Below are 21,463 nucleotides of genomic sequence, written 5' to 3'. Positions count from 1 at the left end.
AAATGAAAAGAAATGTCAAGAAATAAAAATGGATTAAGACGAGGTCACTACGGTGACGGGGATCAATGTTCACCCCTTGACGTCCCGAGCACAACTGACGTGTGCTCGGCAAATCGCGCTGTATATACGCAGAGAAAGGCGTTTGACCGTCACACGCGTAACACGCTAATTTCACGTAATAACACCGCGATGCAGGCGCAGAACATGCTATTACCATGCTCCACCCACGATTACATGATGAAATTTCCCGTCCTACCCATGTGTAACCACGCCCTGGTCGCGGCCAGAGCACGTCGTTCCGCGTCATTTCCGCGTCATTACCTCGTGTGCCGCCCGCGGTTAACACGTGCTCAAAGTTTTGAGCAGCTCAAAACTTTTTCGCGCGGCCAGCCGCGTGTGAATTTCCGACCGCGAGTAAAGCACTGCTGTATCTCGTCTATATAGATAGATAGATAGATAGATACTTTATTCATCCCCGAAGGGAAATTCACTTTTCCAGCTATGAAGTCACCATCTTTGATTTTTGCATTTCGGAGATGGAATATGAGCTTGCTCTGTCCACTCCACGCATCGGCCCGGTATTGCAGTACCTCCGGGAACGGTGCATTCGCAATGATCGCAGCATGGCTTTAGGACTAGGACCTTAGCTTGGCCTTTTGGCTGAGAGTAAGTGTCCCGGCTCCTAGGCTTTGTAGCGTATTATGAACTGACCGATAACGGATAATGGATAATGAATAACGAAGAAAGATCAATAACCCTTAAAAACCCCAAAACCCCCCCCCTAAGCTGAGAACAATCGAAAATAACTGAGAACAATCGAAAATAACACGGGAGCTGCTGGAGTGGCTGCCATTCGTGACGGCGCCGGAGAAACGATTCAATTTGAATCATGTACAAACAAACAAACAATTGAATCATGTACAAGAAACGATTCAATCTGAATCATGTACAAACAAACAAACAATTGAATCATGTACAACAAACAAACAAAATATTTATGTTTCAATAAGTGGAGTGTTAATAAAATGGGGGGAAAATAATTTCTGATACTCATATAACCAGGTAAAACTAATTTTAAGTTACCTGTCCAAATGAATGTTGTGCCATCTCACCTTTCCCACTCTCTCTGCTCGCTCCTGAAACTTTATCAAATAGTCCAAAATTTTACCTCATCTTCTCCGCTCACCTCGTCGTCCTCTTCTCCTTCCACCTGACAACGTGCACTATGGCGGTCTCAAAGCGTCCAACAGCACCCAACAGCGTCTGCTTCACGGCCAGAAATTTCTGATCGTGGTTCAGCCTCGATACGCCCGTGAAAGGCTGTGTACCCGCTTTCTAAAGAAATGAGCAGCGCAAAACATTTTCGCGCTGCTACCCGCGCGCGAATTTCCGACCGCGTGTTAAGCACTGCTGTATCTCGTCTGTATGGCGATCTCAAAGCGTCCAATAGCGTCCGCCTCACAGGCAGAAATTTCTGGCCGTGATTCACTCAGCCGCAAACTGCTGTGTGACTAAGGCCAATTTACCTGACATGCATGTTTTTGGAATGTTGGAGAAAACCCTATGCATGCATGGGGAAAATAGGCAAACTCCGCACAGGAAGGCTGGTAGCCGGATTGATCCCATGACCTCAGAACTGTGCCGCAGACGTGCTAACCACTCAGCCGCTGTGCCGCCCATTGCCTTTCATAACTAGTGAACTTATGATTCAACAGTTTACAACAGCACACATTTATCATAAACGAACCTGATCCGTGTATTTGAATTTAAAATGTACAGAATGTTCTTCCAGGGATACATGCCCTCGGAGCCACCTTAACTGTCAACCACCAGGGTCTCACAAAATTCTAAGGGGAAACACGGTAGTGATATATGTTTGAAATCTTCATTCATTCATTATCTGCACCGCTTATCCTCAGTAGGGTCGCGGGGGTTCTGGGGCCCATCCCAGCCATCCTCTGGCAACTCACTCGCTCATTAACACCTAGGGACAACTTGGACTGGCCAATTAACCTGACATGCATGTTTTTGAAATGTGGAATGAAACCGGAGTCCCCGCAGGAAACCCACCCAAGCACGGGGAGAACATCCAAACTCCACACGGGAAGGTTCGATCTCATGACTTCATAACCTGCCCAAAGATAAATGCAAGTACCGGTAATTTATACTGTTTTTCCTCAAATGAAAGTCCAACCCAATATACAGTAATGCCAAATTAATGGTTGACAAAAGTATCCTTGATAGCATAAATCATTAATATTCTGACATAAAAATGGTACCTTTACAAATTAAAAAAAAAAAGAAAAAATATTCTTACAGGCCTAAATTATGTTTTAACTATTACAAATACTGTTAAGTATACCAATAAATATTTTATTTTTACAAATACAGAGCTGCCAAACATTGTAAATAATTTTTCAGAATGGATAGACCTTTTAGAATTTTAAAAAATGTTTTAGTAGTATTTAACAGCGACATATTTAAGTCAAAAGCAGTTCTTAGATAACACCTAAACACAATGAAAAAACACATATAAAACTTGTTGTTACTGCAGGTGTCCAGCAAATGGCACTAAAACAACATAAAAAACCATAGTACGATTAGGATTGTCAATAAAAAATGGGGGTTTCTTCATGTTTTTCATACAAAAAAGTATTTCCTAATATTCTATAAACTAGCTTTGTAAACTATGGAAGATTTGTAGTATTTGATAGCACACCAAAAAGTGAACCACATTAAAGCGAGGGATAACTATGTACTGAAAATACAATAACTGGATTGGTAGAATAAAAAAATGTTCCAAAGAGCCTTTTGAAGGTCCTTGGTTTTGTGGTATAAGTCCTTAATCACACACTGTTTTACACCAAGGTAGCCACAGAGATTAATGAGAAGGGTTAGAGGTGGAATCGGGCCTAAAAATATTCAGCCTGAACGGCCCAGGGCCTGCGATATTAAAGCCCATCCTAAGCCCAACCAATCAACATGACTAAATCGCAAGAGTGTAATGGAATCCATCACAAAACCTCCACAAAGAAAAAGAAAATAAAGTAAAATGAAGGGTGGATAATAATAATTTTTAAAAAAGGCAGCAAGAGAGAAGCTCTACTCGTCCCGTAAGTAATGGTTGACTTTTTTTGCCCAACCCGACCCAAAATCCTGGCTCAGGTCGGGCTTGGGCTTAAGTTCTCACCTCTAATTTAGGGTCCTAACTAGGTATGTCATTGAGAAAACCCGATTGGGCATGATCTCAGCCTGTGAAAACAATATTTGTGAAAAGTCCAAGTGAGATCAATAAAAAGTTGACCTGACACATTTGTCTTGTGTGCTGTCGATAAAGTTGGGTATGTGTTGGAGGGCAAAATGTGGAATGAGTGACGCTCAGCAAATGCTTCCTCGAGATGACATCATTACCTGCCCTCCAGTAAAATTTAGATTGACGAGAAAATTACAGAGTCTATCCTGATGGATGACACTATTGGCGTCTGCTTGCCAAAAGCACGCTGGATGCATCCTCTCCCTTTGAATCAAGCACCGGGATTTGACAGTTGTTTTTTTTAAACCCAGCCCCCCATCCATCTACATTTAATGTGGACGGAAGTGTTTTCGGATCCATTTGTTTGCATGACAGTTTGCTGTTAAACTGTCCCTTGTTTTGCATCGCTTCAATTAGCGGCATTGCCGTATTGAACAAAGCGGCCGGTGGAGGTCGGTCATCTTGGGTGAGCCCAAGCGTGGCTGCACCAAAAAAGATCGGTATAGGCGAGGAGACTGCGGCGTGTTGAAGGATAGCCCGCCAACCTGCGCCCGCTACACTATTTGCGGTAAGGTGCAAACAGCTGCAAAAAATAACAACATTGAAAATCATTAAATAGGAAAAAAACTCAGTCAGGATAAATGGGGCGGCACGGCAGCTGACTGGTAAGCGCGTCTGCGGCACAGTTCTGAGGTCATGAAATCAAATCTAGCTACCAGTCTTCCTGTGTGGAGTTTGCATGTTCTTGCGTAGGTTTTCTTCACACATTCCAAAAACATGTCAGGTTAATTGGCCGGTCCAAATTGTCCCTAGGTGTGAATGAGCGAGTGAGTTGTATGTCTCTGTGTGCCCTGCATCTGGCTGGCAACTAGTTTAAGGTGTGCCCTGCCAACTGCCAGAAGACAGAAGGGATGGGCTCCAAGACCCCAACAACAAGAGGAGCTTAACAGAGGCAGCAACGATGATTTCATCCAGAAGATGGCGTCAGGAAGTCGAATATTTTCAAATCACGGACACCACCGTTAACTTTGCGGCAAACAGATTTTAAATCAGTTATTCTTCTAACAGTATCTTCAATGTGACTTATTTGTATTTTTAATCAATAAAATCTACGTAAAGTGTATATGTTTAAAATAGATTAAAATTGTAAATTGCATTTCTTCTGTCCAGGTACAGTTACTAGTTCACAAAAAATAACGCATATTTTCTTGGAAACTTAATCTATTACCTTCACATCACTAACATATGTGCGGCTAGCTGGCAGATGCTAACGCTCGGACGTCTTAATCCAATATTCATTCAGATGTGCGTCGCGCTCCTTCAAACGGTCGGGGAAGACAATAATTGGCCCTTTAATAGTAATCAATGCCCCCCGTGATCAATAGGAAACCCTCCAGATCCCCGCGCATCATCTGGAAATAGTACGGCGTTCCGCGACCCTTTCTGCCCGCTGCTGCATTTCCCCCCCCCTACCGTCGTGACCCTTCGAACCAGCCTACTCCAAGGACCGCCAGGCATCATATCAAAGAGCATTGATGGGGGTAGGGTTCCTGGCAAAATAATCTCAATAAATAAATATCACAAGATGCCGCCAGAGGGTAGAGCTTTGATGCGAGGGGGGGGATTGTTCATGGTGCAGAAAGGCCCCCTTTCGCAGTTTTTTTTTTTTGGGGGGGGGGGGTTCTTAAGCCTACCTTTTCGTTAAGCTTGATGGAGTGGTACCTTGTTTTACGATCGAGCCATCTTACTCATGTTTCAGTTCACATCCTTCAGTTTTCTAGTATCTAAAGTCAGTGACGCTACCACAAATGGGTCGCAAAGGTATGTACCAACAGCTTCCTGAGTTGTTCATCAGCTAGGTAAGACCTTTGAAATCCCCTGCATTTATCATTTTCATTTTTTTTAAACTGGTCTTGGCTAATAAAGCATTGTACTGTACAGTAACTTCATCTTTTGCATTTATTTAGCCTTATTTCCTGTTCTGTTATGTGATATACTTATGAACATTGACTGACTGAACATCAGTGTACCTACAGAGCGGTTGCAGTTGATCTGTGGGAGTTCTGTTACATTTGATGACCTTGGAACAGATCAATTCCGTCAAATTATTTTAATGGGAAAACGTGATCTTATTATACAGTCTTACAGTTAAAACCACTTAAATTCATAAGTAGAGGTACCACTGTACTTTATTTGCTGTTTTGGTTAGTGTAACATTTCCAGAAGGAGCATAAAGAGGGATGGACACAAGTTTGTGGGCAAAGTACATTCCTAAAAAATACTATTTACAATTACAAATGGGTGTTGAAACTGTATGAAACATAAAGAAGGGTATGGGCCACATTATTTGTTTAATAAATAAAACTTTTTTACAAATATCTTTCTATTTTCCATATATAAATATTAAAATAACCTCGCCCCTATATTGCATTATTGATTCCAAAATGTTGAAAATTATTTCAGGAGACTATCTACTTTTTTTTACATGATATTTTGTGGCAATCATGTGGACATTATTAAAAAACAAAAATGTGGGGTAAAAATGCTTTTACTTTGCTTTAGCGTGTCGAGAAGCCCGTCTGATTTGTTGGCGATAGAAAGCATCTTCCTTAGCCTTTTGGGCCTAGTTGTAGGTCCTTTGTAGGTGGAGCGTTTTTTGACAAGATGGCTTTTAAAGAAACTCTAAATTGAAAGAGATTTGCGCGCACGTAATGTATGTTCGTCAAGCTGTTTTACGTATGTGTACAACTTGGACTGCAACATTATTGACACACAGAAAGTAATTGGGTGACTGTTCAGCCAATCAGAATGTGGAACACAATGCACGACGAACATCCGCGATGTAGCGAAACTGCGAAACGACGATGCAGCGAGACATTACTCTATCTTCCATAGATAGATACAAAAAGGTTAAAAGGAAGAATTTCACAGCAACGAGTGCTGAGAAGTGGGTGGAGTAGCCAAAAAATTGACTCAAGTAAAAGTACTATTAATTCAGAATAATATGACTCAAGTCAAAGTAAAACGTAGTCATCCAAATAATTACTTGAGTAAAAGTAAAAAAGGTACTTGGTGAAAGAACATACCCAGGTACTGAGTAACTGTAGCGATGTCATATCTATTGATACTTTAAAAAAACAACAACCATTGAATGAGATTATCAATGTCCATCCAATCAACAATAAATTACATTTAATTTAAAGATAGATTAAAATAATACATTTTATATACTTTTTTAAAACAATATAATAATAGTTGAAATCAAAAAGCCTCAGTACTTTTTTTGACAGGCTCAGCAGGCAGAACAACAAGTTAGCCCCGGGGTCTACAACCCAAAATTTTGAAAGAGCCATATTGGACCAAAACAAAATTACTTGTCAGAAGCCCCAAAAATATTTAAGCCTATAATGAACGCAACCCATGCTGTATGTACTGTATCTATAAAGGCCTACTATAAGAATGACTAAGTTGGATGAAAAACATCCAGTGAAAGAATGATGTCACTACTCCGTAGTAGGATACCACCTCAAGTTTAACTTTGTTACTGTATTAATGACTTATGAAATGTTTACTTGTTTTGATTAAATCAAAGAAATGCGGATTAAGTAATCCAATTTTTGATGGCATTTTTATTTTTTAGGATTGGAAAATAAAAAACAATAATGTGCCCCCTTATCTGGGCAACAAAAACAGTGCAATAAAAATAGCAACCTTTTGGCAACCAGGCAAACCAGACAGTTGCTTGGGGCCCCCACTATGTGGGGACAGAGATTCAAAATTTAATTGCAGTTGATGGAGAAGTTGAGTAAAAATATGAAAATTACATTTTGAGACCTTCCAACATGAAGATAAACTGTCTTTCTGGGAATGAAAAAAAGAAAGAAGAAAAAAGAAGAGGAGAGAAGAAAGCAAGATGATGGTAGGAATATAAAAATGAACAGAGATCAATGGTATCTTTGCCCTACCGTTGATAATCTAATGATGTAATGCAAATGGTGCTAGTTTTGTTTCACTCACACAACCAATAGCGTGACGATACTTTATTCATGTTGTTTTATTGTTGTTTTTAACACCAAAAACTATTACCGTATTTTCCGCACTATAAGGCGCACCTAAAAGTCTTAATTTTTTTCAAAAGCTGACCATGCGCCTTATAACACAGTGCGTCTTATATATGGCTCAATATTAAATTCGCAAGGTCTCGCAACTTACTCAACGGCCGCCGACTCGATTTTACCCCGAACGTGGAGTAGAGTGTATGCTGGGATTTATATACCGGCGTTTCATTGGCTAACCAATGTGTCAATCATCATTTGAATCGATCACTATTGGCTGAAGTTATTCGGAGCCTCGAATTGGCTAGATGCCCAAAACAAACCCTTCAATCGGCCGAGTTTAGCAATGGCGTAGCAAGTCCGCGGTGTATGCTGGGATTTATATACCGGCGTTTCATTGGCTAACCAATGTGTCAATCATCATTTGAATCGATCACTATTGGCTGAAGTTATTCGGAGCCTCGGATTGGCTAGATGCCCAAAACAAACCCTTCAATCGGCCGAGTTTAGCAATGGCGTAGCAAGCTTGCTACAGTACGCCATAAAGAAACATGTTTCATTAGTCTGTATTTGTAAATATTCTACTCTCCTGGATTTACTTCACTCACGGTTGTAAGAAGACCATGATTGCGTATCATTATTGAACGTGAGAACTTAGGTGAGTTATGCTTTATATTTTCCCGGTATCTTGTTTTAGAACGATCTTGATGTTGCTGTGATGAGTTGAGTGAATTAAACTCAATTCCAAGTGTTTATTGTCATATGCGCAGTAAAGTTGTGAGCGAAAAAGAAAATGGAAACACAGAAATGTTTGGCATTTCTTGAATCCCAAGACTTCAACCTTCCGAATGATATTTGAAATGACGCATTTAAGTGACATCGTACGGACACCGCATCCGCACGTGTCTACGACACGTATTTGCTTCTTTGCAAGCTTTGGGAATGTTAAGGGGGTAATCAGTTTGACTGAATCATCTGACTGTTATGTCGACGTTCCCATTGTAGCGCCTTATAATCCGGTGCGCCTTATCTATGGAAGATATAGGACCAAAAACTATTTTTTGGGGGTGCGCCCTATAACCCGGTGCGCCCTATAGTGCGGAAAATACGGTACTATATTATTAAGTAGTCTACAATACAATAGTACTTTTAATTTTAAAAAGCCCATTAAGGGTAATACAAGATTAGACTAAATGTTGTGGCTTTAAGATTTAGAACTAATAATATAGTGGAACCAGAAAATGTGGCACGTTATTAGTTGTTTGTAAAGGTGAAAGCTGCCATGATTACTGATTTGGATCACCTGTGCCCGCTCATTTGGCACCAGCCGCTGCGGGCTACCTGAATGGTTCCCTGTCTTTTTTTTTAAGCCCAGTCCTGTTACTCTCCGGTTGTCATTCTGTCAGCAAACCTCTGTTGTTACAAGGCAAGCATTTTGACTCCCTGTCCCGTTTTTCGACCCGTTTTTTCACCTGTCTGTTCCTGATTTCCCCGTTTGTCTCCGGCTCCGACCTGTTTTTGATTTCGACCACGTTTGCTCTCCCGTCCCAGCTTACGACCCGTTTTTTGATCCCTACAACGTCTACTCTCCTGTCCCGGCTTAAGACCCGTTTAATGTTCCCGACCATGTTTTTGCTCTCCAGTCCCGGGTATCGACCTGTTTTTTCCGTCCTTGACACCGCCATCTCCCGCTACGGAAGATCCACTTCCGTATTCGGATCATGATCCGAATGCATGAGTGGCTTGCTCCCAGCGTCCAGCGAGCACCGGATCACAGGCGCTGCCCTTTTTTTTCAATAAACTTGTGGTTAACGCTACGCAATTTGGGTCCTGATTCCGTTCTGGTCGTGACAGAAAGCTGTCATTAGTAAATCTGTGACAGGGAGGCCACTAGTCTGTACTTATTATTTTACAGCTGTAACTGCATTTCAATAAACATTTTCAAGAATAGTTACAAAATGTGGAAATATTAAGCCCAACCTATTTTCCTTCTAAATACATTTATTTTAAGATCATAGCTGAAGTTTGTTAACCTAGTGCCTAGAAAAACCCAAAGCGTTGATGTTCCTTCTTTGCCAGCTGATGACAGTTGTCAGGCATCTACCTCCACTACACAGTCGAGACCTTCCTTCTGTGATGGCCACCCAATTTGTTGGTTATTAAAAAGACAAAGGCGCAGAGTTTGTCCTTGTGAAATTCTGTTGAGTGTGGGGGTCGAGCGGTTGAGGGGGGCCCCCAATGAATTTCTGCTTGGGGCCCCACTAGACCCTAGAATGGCCACTGATTACACCTCCATAAACACACAAAAAATACAATATTTGAACAGAGGTTGGGATGAACATGCTCCTTCTTTTGAGTGGCGAGGCAAACTCAAGTATAGCGAGTGGGAGGGGTTTTTTTGTGTTTGCCTGAGTGGCAATCCATCAAGCAGAGCGCTGCCGAGCTCCTGGCGAGCCTACGAGGCATGTGCGCGCTGCGTTCGATTCCGAGTGCGCTGCGCTCTGTCCTGAGGGCGAGAAAGCGCGCTCACTTTTTCCGGGGGAATCCACCAGAGGAGAAAGCGGAAACTTTGTTTCAATGGAAAGAGCGCAGAGGGGAAAACATGCAAACTTGCAAGTTAAAATGCTCCAACTTCAGTCCCAAACACACAGTTTCCTTTTTTTCACTCCTTTTTGTCACAACTACACAGGCTGCAGTTTTTTGAAGCGACGGGTTTGAAGACATTTAGCAGAAAGATGTCGTCTCCCTCGCCAAGCGACCTTGCTTCTTTCAAAAGAGCTGCGACGCTTTAAACCGTCAGCCCTGGAGCAGCACAGCTTTGGCGTTGTGAGGTGCTGCCACCCAGTGGGCTGGAGAACAATGAGAAAAGGATGTCAAATTATTTTAGAGCCGCCAAGCAGTTGTCCCCAACCACCAGGCTGCATGGTACAGTGACGTAAGGTGAAGTTTGTGCCTGGAGAGGCACGGACATATTGACAAACAAGGTAAAACGATTTTACACCGCAGTTTTGTTTCCCAAAAATGTCCACATGACGGCGGCAAAATATCATCTGAAGTAAAGAGGATACTTTTGAAAAGTTTAGAATTATTTTTTATTTAATTTTTAATTACGGCCTGCCAAACATCCATCCATTATCTGCACCGCTTATCCTCAGTAGGGTCACGGGGGTGTTGGAGCCCATCCGAGCTATCTTCTGGTTGCCAGCCAGTCGCAGGGCACACAGAGATGGAGAACTCACTTGAGCATTCTTACCTAGGGACAATTTGGACTTCACAATTAACCTGACATGCATGTTTTGGGGAATGTGGGATGAAACTGGAGTGCCTGGGGAAACCCAAGCAAACACGGGGAGAACATGCAAACTCCGCAAAGGAAGGCTGGTAGCTGGGTTTGAACCCATGACCTGAGAACTGTGCTGTGCACAGTAACCACTGCTCCGCCTTGCCGCTCGCATGCCAAGCAGTAATAGCAGAAAAATAATTATGAAATTCCTCCGAGTATCTTAGTTTAGTAACCTACTTTATTCATCTCATCTCATTAGCCGTACCGCTTATCCTCATTAGGGTCGCGGGGGGGCTGGAGCCCATCCCAGCCATCTCCGGGCAGTGGGCAGGGGACACCCTGAACTGGTTGCCAGCTAATAGCAGGGCAACCTACTTTATTCATTTGTGGATAATGTGCTTTCCTTTTTTACTTAAAAAATAATTTAAAGTTTGGGTGTGTGTTATAAAAAAGTTTTACAGTAATTTTCTAAAACATTGATTGTTACGGGATTCAAACCCGGGTCGCGGCAGTGAGCTTGTCTGACTCTATTCAGTGGACCACTGGTGATACAGTTGGCATACAGTGAGGAATCAGGTTTTATCTCTTGTCTTTGATCATGGTACCAGAGACAAATGTTAATTTTGTTGTGCATTTCACATATGACGGTAACAATAAATTTGTCTCTTACAATGCTAAGAATATAAAGAAATAGAGTAGAATTCGTCATTTTTACACGTAAAACGCACAACATTAACTTTTATCTCAGGTACTGTGACTAACAATAGTGTGATGAGATAAAACTGAATGCCTTCCCCTATGGTATCAACAGTCATGATGTCTAGTGGATTGGAATCAGCACTCTCACGGTCGCGATCTGGGTTCAATTCCTGTTGCATCAAATGCTGAACCAAAGTTGACTGGTCTAATACAGTAATACACTACCCTAAAACTTTGTGCACTCAAACTTTGAGTTCTCTATTGGGTAAAAAAATAAAATAAAATGGGTGTAGTAAAAAATTTGGATTTTTTTTTCTTTCTGTGGGGCCCAATACCAGTCCACGGTGCGGTGGTTGAGGACCACTACACTGCATGATATAGTGACAACTCATGGTCAAATAATACAGAGTGACCCTTTAAAGATGGGAATTTATGAGGTTGAATTTTTGCCACGGAAGCAAAAAGCGTAAACGGCAGCGCCAGCAAGTCCGATATGAATGGAATTGCACAGCTCCACGCTCGTCTCCATCTCTCTGATTGACTGGGTTGGCTTGTTTTTTTGCCGTGTGCACGCGTGTCACCTTGCCGCCACGAGCACTCTCCTCCCTAATGATGGCGCTGTGCCTTGTGAACGGCTAACTAGCCTCAGAGTGCAGCGAGCCCCCGGGCTACTGCCACATCTCTCCATCAAGGTCCGCCTTCATCCCACTTTGCCACAGAACACACACACATAGCCAATGACAAATAATTCATATTATATGGCCCGGCTGCAAGTTTGCCACACTGCCTCATTAAGCAATCCTGACACTCCCCGGGCTTAATAGCGCACCTTGCTCGCCGCCTTTTTATTTGTTCTAGATTTGAAGGTGCATCCCACTAGAGGGCCTCAAGAAGAATGGGGAAAAACAGGTCTCTTGTTTTTCCACCTTGTCAAGGTGATGCAACTTGCACGACGGTCACGCATCAAAAATGATGACAATTTTCTCTCCTGTGGTTTGGGGAAGGGCTATCAAACAAGAAAATTACGGTGTACTGAGTGAACTTGACGGAACAAGTGAAGTACAGTGCCTCGCGAAAGTATGAATATTGGCCCTCTGTTCTCTCAGTTTAGCCAAGACTCCAGAAGTTCTTTGATAACTTCTGAATGATACAATTTCAAACTAAATGACTATCAATGACAAACAGAGTACATCTCTTTGTCATTAAGTCTCAGTTTAAATACACCTGCTGTGTTATGGGCTCAGACGTCTGTAAAAGCATACATAGGAAAACACAGCATTATGAAGACCAAAGAACACACGAGGCTGGTCCGGGATAAAGTTGCGGACAAGCTCAATACAGGAATGGGATACAAGTAAAATTCTGGAGCTTTACACATGTCCTGTGGAACTGTGCAAGCAATAATCTCAAAATGAAGAGAGTCTAAAACCACTGCAAACCTACCAAGACCTGGCCATTCCTTTTAAACACAGCTAAGGTGGGATAATCTGTATCAGATAACTATGAGTCATACTCTGCAGAAATCTGCCCTATATTTAAGTTCGGTAAGAAGAAAGCCCTTTTTGAAAGAATAGCATAAAAAGGCCTGTTTGGCATTTGCAAGAAGCCAAATAGGAGACACAAATATGCGGAACAATGTGCTCTCATCTGATGAGACCAAAATTGTTTTTGGGCTGAATTCAATGCGTTATGTTTTGCATAAGAGTAACACTGCACATCACTCTGAAAACACCATCCCAACTGTCAAACATGGCGGAGGCAGCATCATGCTTTAGGGTTGCTCTTCCTCAGCAGAAACTGGGAAGGTCATTAGAATTGATGTGAAGAGGGATGGAGCAAAAGACAGGGCTATTTTGGCAGAAAATAAGTTTGAGTCTGGAAGAGACTTGAGAGTGGTGTGCAGGTTCACCTTCAGAGAGGACAACAAAACTAAACATAAATCAAAATCTACAATAGGATGCTTTAAAACTAACATTATAAAGGTGTTAGAATGGCCAAGTCAAAGACAAATGTAAAGAAATTTCATATAGATACCAGCATGTCTATCCATAAATGCAAATAAGAACAATCTGCTAGGTCTGCAGTGCCAGGCCCCCTGACCCAATATATGAACCCAATGCTGACGAACTGTTTGCCCACCCATCCATCCATCCATTATCTGCACTGCTTATCATCAGTAGGGTCGCGGGGTTGCTATAGCCCATTCCAGCTATCTTCAGGCAGTGGGCAGGGGACACCCTGAGCTGGTTGCCAGCTAGTCGCAGGGCACACAGACATACAACCATTACAAACTAATTCACACCTCAGGGACTATTCTGACTGGACATTTAACCTGAAATGCATGTTTTTGGAATGTGGGAGGTAATTGGAGTGCCCGGAATAAACCCACACAGGCACGGGGAGAACATGCCAACTCCGACTTCAAAACTGTGCTGCGGACGTGCTCACCACTCCAAACCAAAATATTTGCCATTTGTTTAGAGTAATGGCAAATGGACCAAATTCATGTAGCACTTTACCAGTGACTGAGACCTTCAAAGCGCTTTACAAGGCACTTCACACCAGACATGGGGACTTGAGACTTAGTGACTTGGACTCGAGTCGACTCGAGTCGCTGTTTTTATGACTTGTGACTTGACTTGGACTTGGCAATCTAAGACTCGGGACTTGACTTGTGACTTGACTTGCCCAAGAAAAAAATACTTGGGACTTACTTGGGACTTGAAGGTGAAGACTTGAGACTTACTTGAGACTTGCACATGTGTGACTTGGTCCCATGTCTGCTTCACACTTTACCCATTCAAACAAACACTCACACCATGATAGGAGAGTTAGCCATACAAGATAACTTACCTGCTTATCGGGGGCATTAAAGGTTCAGTGTCAGAGATTCTAATTTAAAATCAAATTTGATTTACCTTGCTGTTCCGACTGATCTACTGTATGCTACTGATGGAATATCTTTCCACACTTCAAACCTGAACATTCAGAATATTTATATGTATAAAACTTTCAAAAGTTTCAATATTTCTGCAACTCTGGTCCGCGGGTGTAGACACACCACCATTTGGGTGCCATTTTTTTCATATTTACATTGTTCTTAATCATGCATTGAAGGTGTGGTACATAGTATTAGGTGTCATTAGAAAGTGGAAAATTCAATATTTTCTCCGTTAAGTATGAGTTAACGATGCACAACTCAGTTCAAAGGGCCTTTTTTAAATATTTTTTCCACCACGCCTATCTGCTTTTATCTTTTACCCGTGTTCCGGCCACAGAGGGCATGACACTGAAGTAAGGGTGATGGGGGAGTAGAGTGATTTCACCTGCGTGCTTGTGGTTTTCTTTTATTCTAGGATTAACCTGGTAAAAGAAAAGGACTGTTTCAAATCCAGTCCAAATGCCAACCCAAACCCCCAAAAAGATAAAAAAGGAAGAGTTTATTTGAGAGCATCTAAAACTTTTGTATACTTTCCCACGCAACAAAAGGAGCTGCAATAATGATTTCAGCCAGAAAATGGCGTCAGCAACCACAATATGCTGTAGTTATGGGCACAACCTTTAAATGTGTTTGTTTTTGGTTTTAATCACAGTGGCATCAGTTGTGTTAAGCCAGTGGTTCTCAAATAGTGGGGCTGGCCGCCATGAAGGGGCATGTAGGTTCATCAAGGGGGGCGCACGTGTGTTTGACTTCCGGGAATTTTTTAATTTTTTTTTTAACTTTCCCAGAAAGAAAGTGTAATAGTACCTCGATTACACTAGTGGTTTTCTCAGTGTCAAAGTATAATGATTACATTTAGCCTTCACACAGTGCATTAAGCATAGAGTATAAGCATTGAGTATGAAGTGTAGAAATAAAGTGTAGCAGGCCCTCTAGAAACCCCATTAAAATGTTTAACATGGATATGGAGCCTGGCAAAGAGATATGGGGTAAAGAGTCAAACAAAAGTCTCCCTCATAGCACTTTACTGCCACCTTAGGGGGAGATGAGCAAAGATAGGCATGCTTGCTATCTTAAAAATGTTGGCAGCGGACAGCACAAATCCAAATAAATTAGACTGTCATGTAAATATTACAACCTAATCACCCTGATTAGACGTTGGATTTTTTTTCAGCGAAAATGTACCAAAACGCGTACATTCGTTTCAGTCAATATTGAGCAGTCTTTGTTTTGTCCCCACCAATATTATGTAATCGATTGAAAAAATAATCAATCTTAGGGGGGCCACAAGAGGATTTTTTTCTTCCGAGGGGTGGGGTGACGGAAAATAATTGAGAAGCACTGTGTGAAGCCCATGTTATCAACACAATCACACAGAGAGATGCTATTCTGTTTGCAGTTTTGAACTGTATTTGGTCAATAAATGAGCAATATACATGTTTGACCTTCAAACAAACTCAATCAAATCTAGGTGAGTAAATCAAAACATCACGCTCAAGTTTTCATTTATGTTTTCTGAAACAGAGTTTCTGCTTTGCTCTTGGAGTTCTGAAAATCTAGTTTTCTATACCATGTCCTCCAATCCCGTGCATCACCGCTGCGGGTTAGTTTGGGGGTGTGCTTTGTTCCTGGTGAATGCAATATCGACAGTATTCACACTTGACGCCTCAGCGCAGGCCTTGCCCTTGAACCGGCTCTTCCGACACGTAAACACGGGAGCGGTTCAATTTCACAGACGGTACAACGGACACCTTTGTGTTGCCCAGTGAAGAAATGCCGCTTTTGATCTGGCGACAACAATGGCGAAGGCCAATGCTTCCGCCAGCTGTCACAATCCACTGCCGTCCTATATATTAGTGACACTTTTTCTCCCCGAATCTCCAGATGTTTAAACACTTTTTGTATAACAAGATTTACTTTTTCCCTTGCTAGCAGTTTCATTGCCATCAGGCAAGCCTTTCTCTGAGTTGTCACCACTTCTTAGTCTGGATGAAGCCAACTAGTGTGATTTCCCAAAAACAAAAATGAAAATAAAATAGTTTCTTTTAAAGGATGAAAATACAGCGCAAGTCAGAATTCTTGCCAAAAAATGTAATTTTGCAAGCAAAGTGTTCGTGTTTTAGGGAAAACATTGCTTAGATATTGGAGGTATCACAAATGCGAAAAAATCCACCTAAGTGAAAGCTCTTCTTGAAATGCATCATTTCAGAAAAAGCCATTTTTCTCAGAAGTTTTCTTGGAAACAAGTATTTTCAAGAAACTTCGCAACGTTCAACTGTTGATTAAATAAAAATGTTAAGAGCTAGAAACATACTTTTTGCAAATGAAATATGAGGGTTCAAACTTTTGACGAGTCCTGTGCATATGTAGCTACAGTTTTTATATAAGTATATATATTTAGTATATTTGGTATACCGTATTTTCCGCACTATATGGCGCACCATGTTATAAGGCGCACCTTCAATGAATGATTTATTTTAAAACTTATGCCATACATAAGACGCACCCCATTATAAGGCGCTATAAGTGCATGCTGGTTTAAGATCAGGTAATTGTGCAATTTTGTAATTGTAATCCTGTGCAGTCCTTCGAGACATTTTTGGGATTAAGGGCTATTTACGGTAAATAAATGTGACAACTTGACTACAGTAGAGAATGTAGTTACTTCATGCAACCTCTAGATGTTGCCACGCTCAAGGGAATGTCAACAAAATATTCAAAAAGGTCAAACTTTATTAACAAACAAGCTTTCCACAACTCCATTCACTCCCAAAATAAATAAACAGCCGTTTTATTATTTTCTCTGAGGTAAAGCATTTTCGTGACACATCTTTGAACAACATCGACATATCATTTTATTTTTTGTCCATTTAGTCAACACGCAAAGAAAAAAACGTCTGATACTGTTATTTTAAATGAAACGTTAGTGCAATCGCAATAAAGTGACACTCGTAATGTGCAAAAACAACGAGTGCAAAGCAATAACATAATAACTGTAAAATGTAAAACGTAAACACACAAAAGAAAAACAAAGATCACTCTATAAGCTCCTCATCGACGAATCCCTCGAATTCTTCTTCTGCTGTGTTCGAATTGACCATATCTCAGTGAATGGGCCATCCAACACGTCCGGTGTTTTTGTGCCAGCGCTGTTGCCTTCATACGTATAGTTATCGTACTGACACTTCTGCTTGCCGCTCTTTGTTGAACAACCCACTGTTCAAGTGTCTCCTCTAACTCTGGCCATCTTGCTTTATTGCCACGGAAACTTTGTTGAGTTTTCCTTACTTGGCGGAGCTTATCTTCATCCTTTCTCCACTTCCGTACCATCGATTCATTTAAGTTTAACTCTCTCGCTGCCGCTCTATTGCCGTGTTGTGCTGCGTGACTGATCGCTTTGAGTTTAAACTCGGCGTTGTACGCGTGTCTCTTAACAGGAGCCATTTTCTTATACAAATGCACGTATGAAAGAGAATCTCGCTCTCTCTCTCTCTCTCGCTCTCTCTCTCTCTCAAACGTGACATTCTGAATAATTCTGCGTTTGTTTAAGGTAAATTGTGCTTTACATCTTCACCAGTCATAACCCTGGATTCAGACAAATACTGTATTTGTTGAATATGAATTAAGCAGTTTAATGGGGTAGCCATTTTGCCACTTAGTAAACAAATACAACACGAGCCCCGGCAACTACCAATCGTTTAATATTTCCCAGTATGCACAGCGCGAAAAATGGAGTCGGCGGCTGTTTCTCGTAGTTGCGAGACCTTGCGAATTTAATATTGAGCCATATATAAGGCGCACTGTGTTATAAGGCGCATGGTCAGCTTTTGAAAAAAAATAAGACTTTTAGGTGCGCCTTATAGTGCGGAAAATACGGTATATATATTTATTTATATATATATATATATATATATATATATATATATATATATATATACAGTGGATAGAACCTCGGTTCTTGACCGTAATCCGTTCCAGAACCCTGTTCGAAAACCGATTTGGTCGATCACGGAAAATCGTTTGTCCCATTAAAAGTAATGTAAAATCATTTAAATCCGTTCCAAAACCCTGAATTTTTAGCAAGAACGTAAACATGAAGCTAACCCAGGCTAATCGTACGTTCGCGTTAGCGTAATCTTCCGTACGAAAGATTACGCTAACATGAACGTGTAAAAATAAAAAAAAAAGATTATGAATAGGATTTCTTACCTTTGTGGTGGACGGTGGGGAGAGAAAAATCATCAAAAGTTTTTCAACCTCTTCCAAAACTTGCGGCAGTTGCTTACTTATAGCGCTAACTTCCTTAGCCCTATCACTCGATTTCACAGCCTCCTTATTCTTTACTATCGTACTGATAGTAGATTTAGCCATGCTGTATTCACTAGCAAGATCGGAAATTCGTACACCTCTTTCATATTTAGCTATTATGTCTTTCTTAAAGGCAATAGTTGGACGAACAACTTTTTTTGTTTTTTTCACCTGTCCTGCGTGCACCGACCTTCTTCGGAGGCATAATTAGGGGCTAAAACACCCGTACGCCGCTCAGCATCGCACCCTAGCGTACCGGTGTTCAAACTCCGATTTTTGGACCGAACAGCGAAGCAAGAATTTCTCGAAATTTTTGGTCGAACACCGATTTGTCCGAACTGAGAGGCGTTCGAAAACCGAGGTTCCACTGTGTGTATATATATATATATATATATATATATATATATAGAACGTGCATTTATTTAAATACTCGTAAGAAATTTGTGTAAATTTTATGAGCGTCACACAGAGGGAGCTAACAATTGTTGGCTATCTTGTTGCTACCAAAAGCAAAAAAACGTTGAGAAAGGCTGGGCAAAAAAATACAATAATGGTGATGTTAAGTGACTTTGAGTCCCCCAAGTTTGTATTCTTCCTTGTGCTTTGTAGCACTAGTTTTTGATTGGATATACGGTAACATCTAGTGGTGTATACACTGTCCTTTTAAGCATTTGGAAATTCTATTTTAGAGTATTTTTTTTCCGCATATTTTTATTTCATTTATTTTTTAAACCTCGAATGACACAAAATTCTTTAATCATTTTTCTTTTTCGGGGAAATACAGTAATCCCTCACTGTAATGTGGTTTACATTTAGCGGTTAAGCGACTTTGCGATTTTCATGGTGTATTGAGTTCTACATTCTGATTATGCCTGTGCATAAATGGCATTGCAGTCTAAGTTGTACTACGTTTGTAAACCAGCTTGACAAACCTACGCATAAAAACGTTTTTAATTTCCAGTTGATCTAAAAGCTTTCAACAAAACGCTGACATGCACCTACGATGAAAATTTCAGACCCCTCCATGATTTCTCAGTGGGAGAAATAGCAAAATAGCAGGGTGTTCAAATACTTAATTTCTTCACTGTACATACAAATACTCAATTCTTCTACTTTGTGATTAATGCACTGCGTGAAGGCTAAATATAAACAAAACAATCAGCCACTGAGAACGCCACTTCCCTCTAGTGTAGTGGCGGTGCAATTATTCTAGGAAAGTAAAAAATTTTTAAAACCACTGCACTAAATCCAATATTGAGTGAAAGACAAACACGGGCGTGCACATACTAAGTTGCTTTTATTAATACAGAACTGCATGCTACAGAGACTGTACAGCATTAACATTTATTCATTACAAAAACATGGTTTCAGGTAACCATTTTAAAAGAACAGTAAAGAAACCAACAAAGAAAAAAAAACAAACGGAGAAAAACAAAAGAGCATAAAAGAGAACAGGAACATCACAGCCGTTAAGGAAACATTCAAACTATTTATCATTAGCAATTTTATAAACCAGAGAAGAAATGGACAGATTACAGTCGCGTTATGTCAACTACAATGGCACCGAGTGGATGATTTCTCTCGTAGCGTTTTTTTTTCTCGTTAATATTTTACAGCCTCTTGCAACATCAACATGCCTATTTTTTCCTACCTACCTGTATAGTAGTGTTCATAAAAGTGGCAGTTTTTGTGTTTTTTTGTATTTAAAAGTTATTTATGAACTTCCTAATATACAGAATTTGGCCAGTGTTTTATACAGATGCCCATTGTTTTTTTTATTTTTTATTATTCAGTTGAAATTTTTAATATTTGCTACCAAACACATTTGTTATAGCAACATTTATATACTACATACATAGCAATCTATGTAACGTCACAGCAAAAGGATGGCGTTGAACTGAATGGAAAATAAATCCTTGCAGTTTGGGGGTGTTTCAATGTAAAATTATAAAAAAAATTGGCGCGGGATAATCTGTACAACAGTCTACAATGAAGACAAAGAAGTGAAGGGCTTTAGACGAACTGCGTTTCCGTAAAATGGCTTTTTGACACGTTACAGTATGTCAAAAATATGAGTGCGCTCGTCACATTTCTGCAGTGATTGCATTACAATATTTAATACGACAAAACTGAAGAAACATCACTTTGACACAATGAAAAGAAGTCTGTAAAATTTATACGGCAGTGTAAATTAATTTTTCCTGTCAAAAAAACCTCAAAATATAGTCATCAATAGATAAACCCATGGCAACAAAATGAGTACACCCCTAAATGTCCAAACAAAGCAATGCTTGTCATTTTCCCTCCAAAATACCATGTGAACCATGTTACTCTTCAGGTCTCGGGTGTGAACAGTGAGCAGGTTTGAGTGCAGCTCTCACACTTTGTCATAGTGGTCACTCAAATTCAAAGATGGCAGACCATGGCAAGGAACTCTCTAGGGACCTAAAAAAAAGAGTTGCGGCACTACATAAGGCTGGCCAAGGCTACAAGATGTCAAGTGTACAAATAAACATGACTTGACTTGAAGTTGAGCTGCAGTACACTGGCCAAGATCCCCCAGCCTTTTTAAAAACATCAGGATGCACTTACAACAGAGCTTGTGTTGAACGTCCAAAAAAGCTGAGTGAACGTGCAGTGTCACATCCAAATACTATCTGAGAAAGATAGGCACAGAAGTGCTGTCAGCAATGCTACAGAGATTTAAAGAGATGGGAGTCAGACAAAGTACTCAGACCGTATGCCACACACATCAAATTGGTCTGTATGGCTGTCGCCCCTGAAAGAAGCCTCTTCTGCTTTCCACAAGAAACCCCAACCTTTTGCTGAGGATATGTCAACAAAGGCCATGGCTTACTGGAAAAATATGCTCTTGTCGATGAGACACAGATTAATTTGTTTGGCTCAGATGGTGTGAAGCCTGA

At 40.8% G+C, this 21,463-nt stretch overlaps 1 non-coding gene across 1 annotated transcript; it reads left to right on the top strand.

The window, feature by feature from the left end:
- The first annotated feature begins 427 nt into the window (after positions 1 to 427).
- Positions 428 to 612, top strand: LOC148346916 (U2 spliceosomal RNA). The gene has a single exon (XR_015848186.1). It is a non-coding gene; the product is annotated as a U2 spliceosomal RNA (small nuclear RNA).
- The last annotated feature ends 20,851 nt before the right edge of the window (positions 613 to 21,463 follow it).

The sequence above is a fragment of the Urocampus carinirostris genome, chromosome 19 (assembly GCF_059441175.1).
Source record: "Urocampus carinirostris isolate Australia breed hairy pipefish chromosome 19, RoL_Ucar_1.0, whole genome shotgun sequence".
In the NCBI taxonomy this organism is placed as follows: Eukaryota; Metazoa; Chordata; class Actinopteri; order Syngnathiformes; family Syngnathidae; genus Urocampus; species Urocampus carinirostris.
This window is presented reverse-complemented; position numbering and strand designations above follow the sequence as displayed.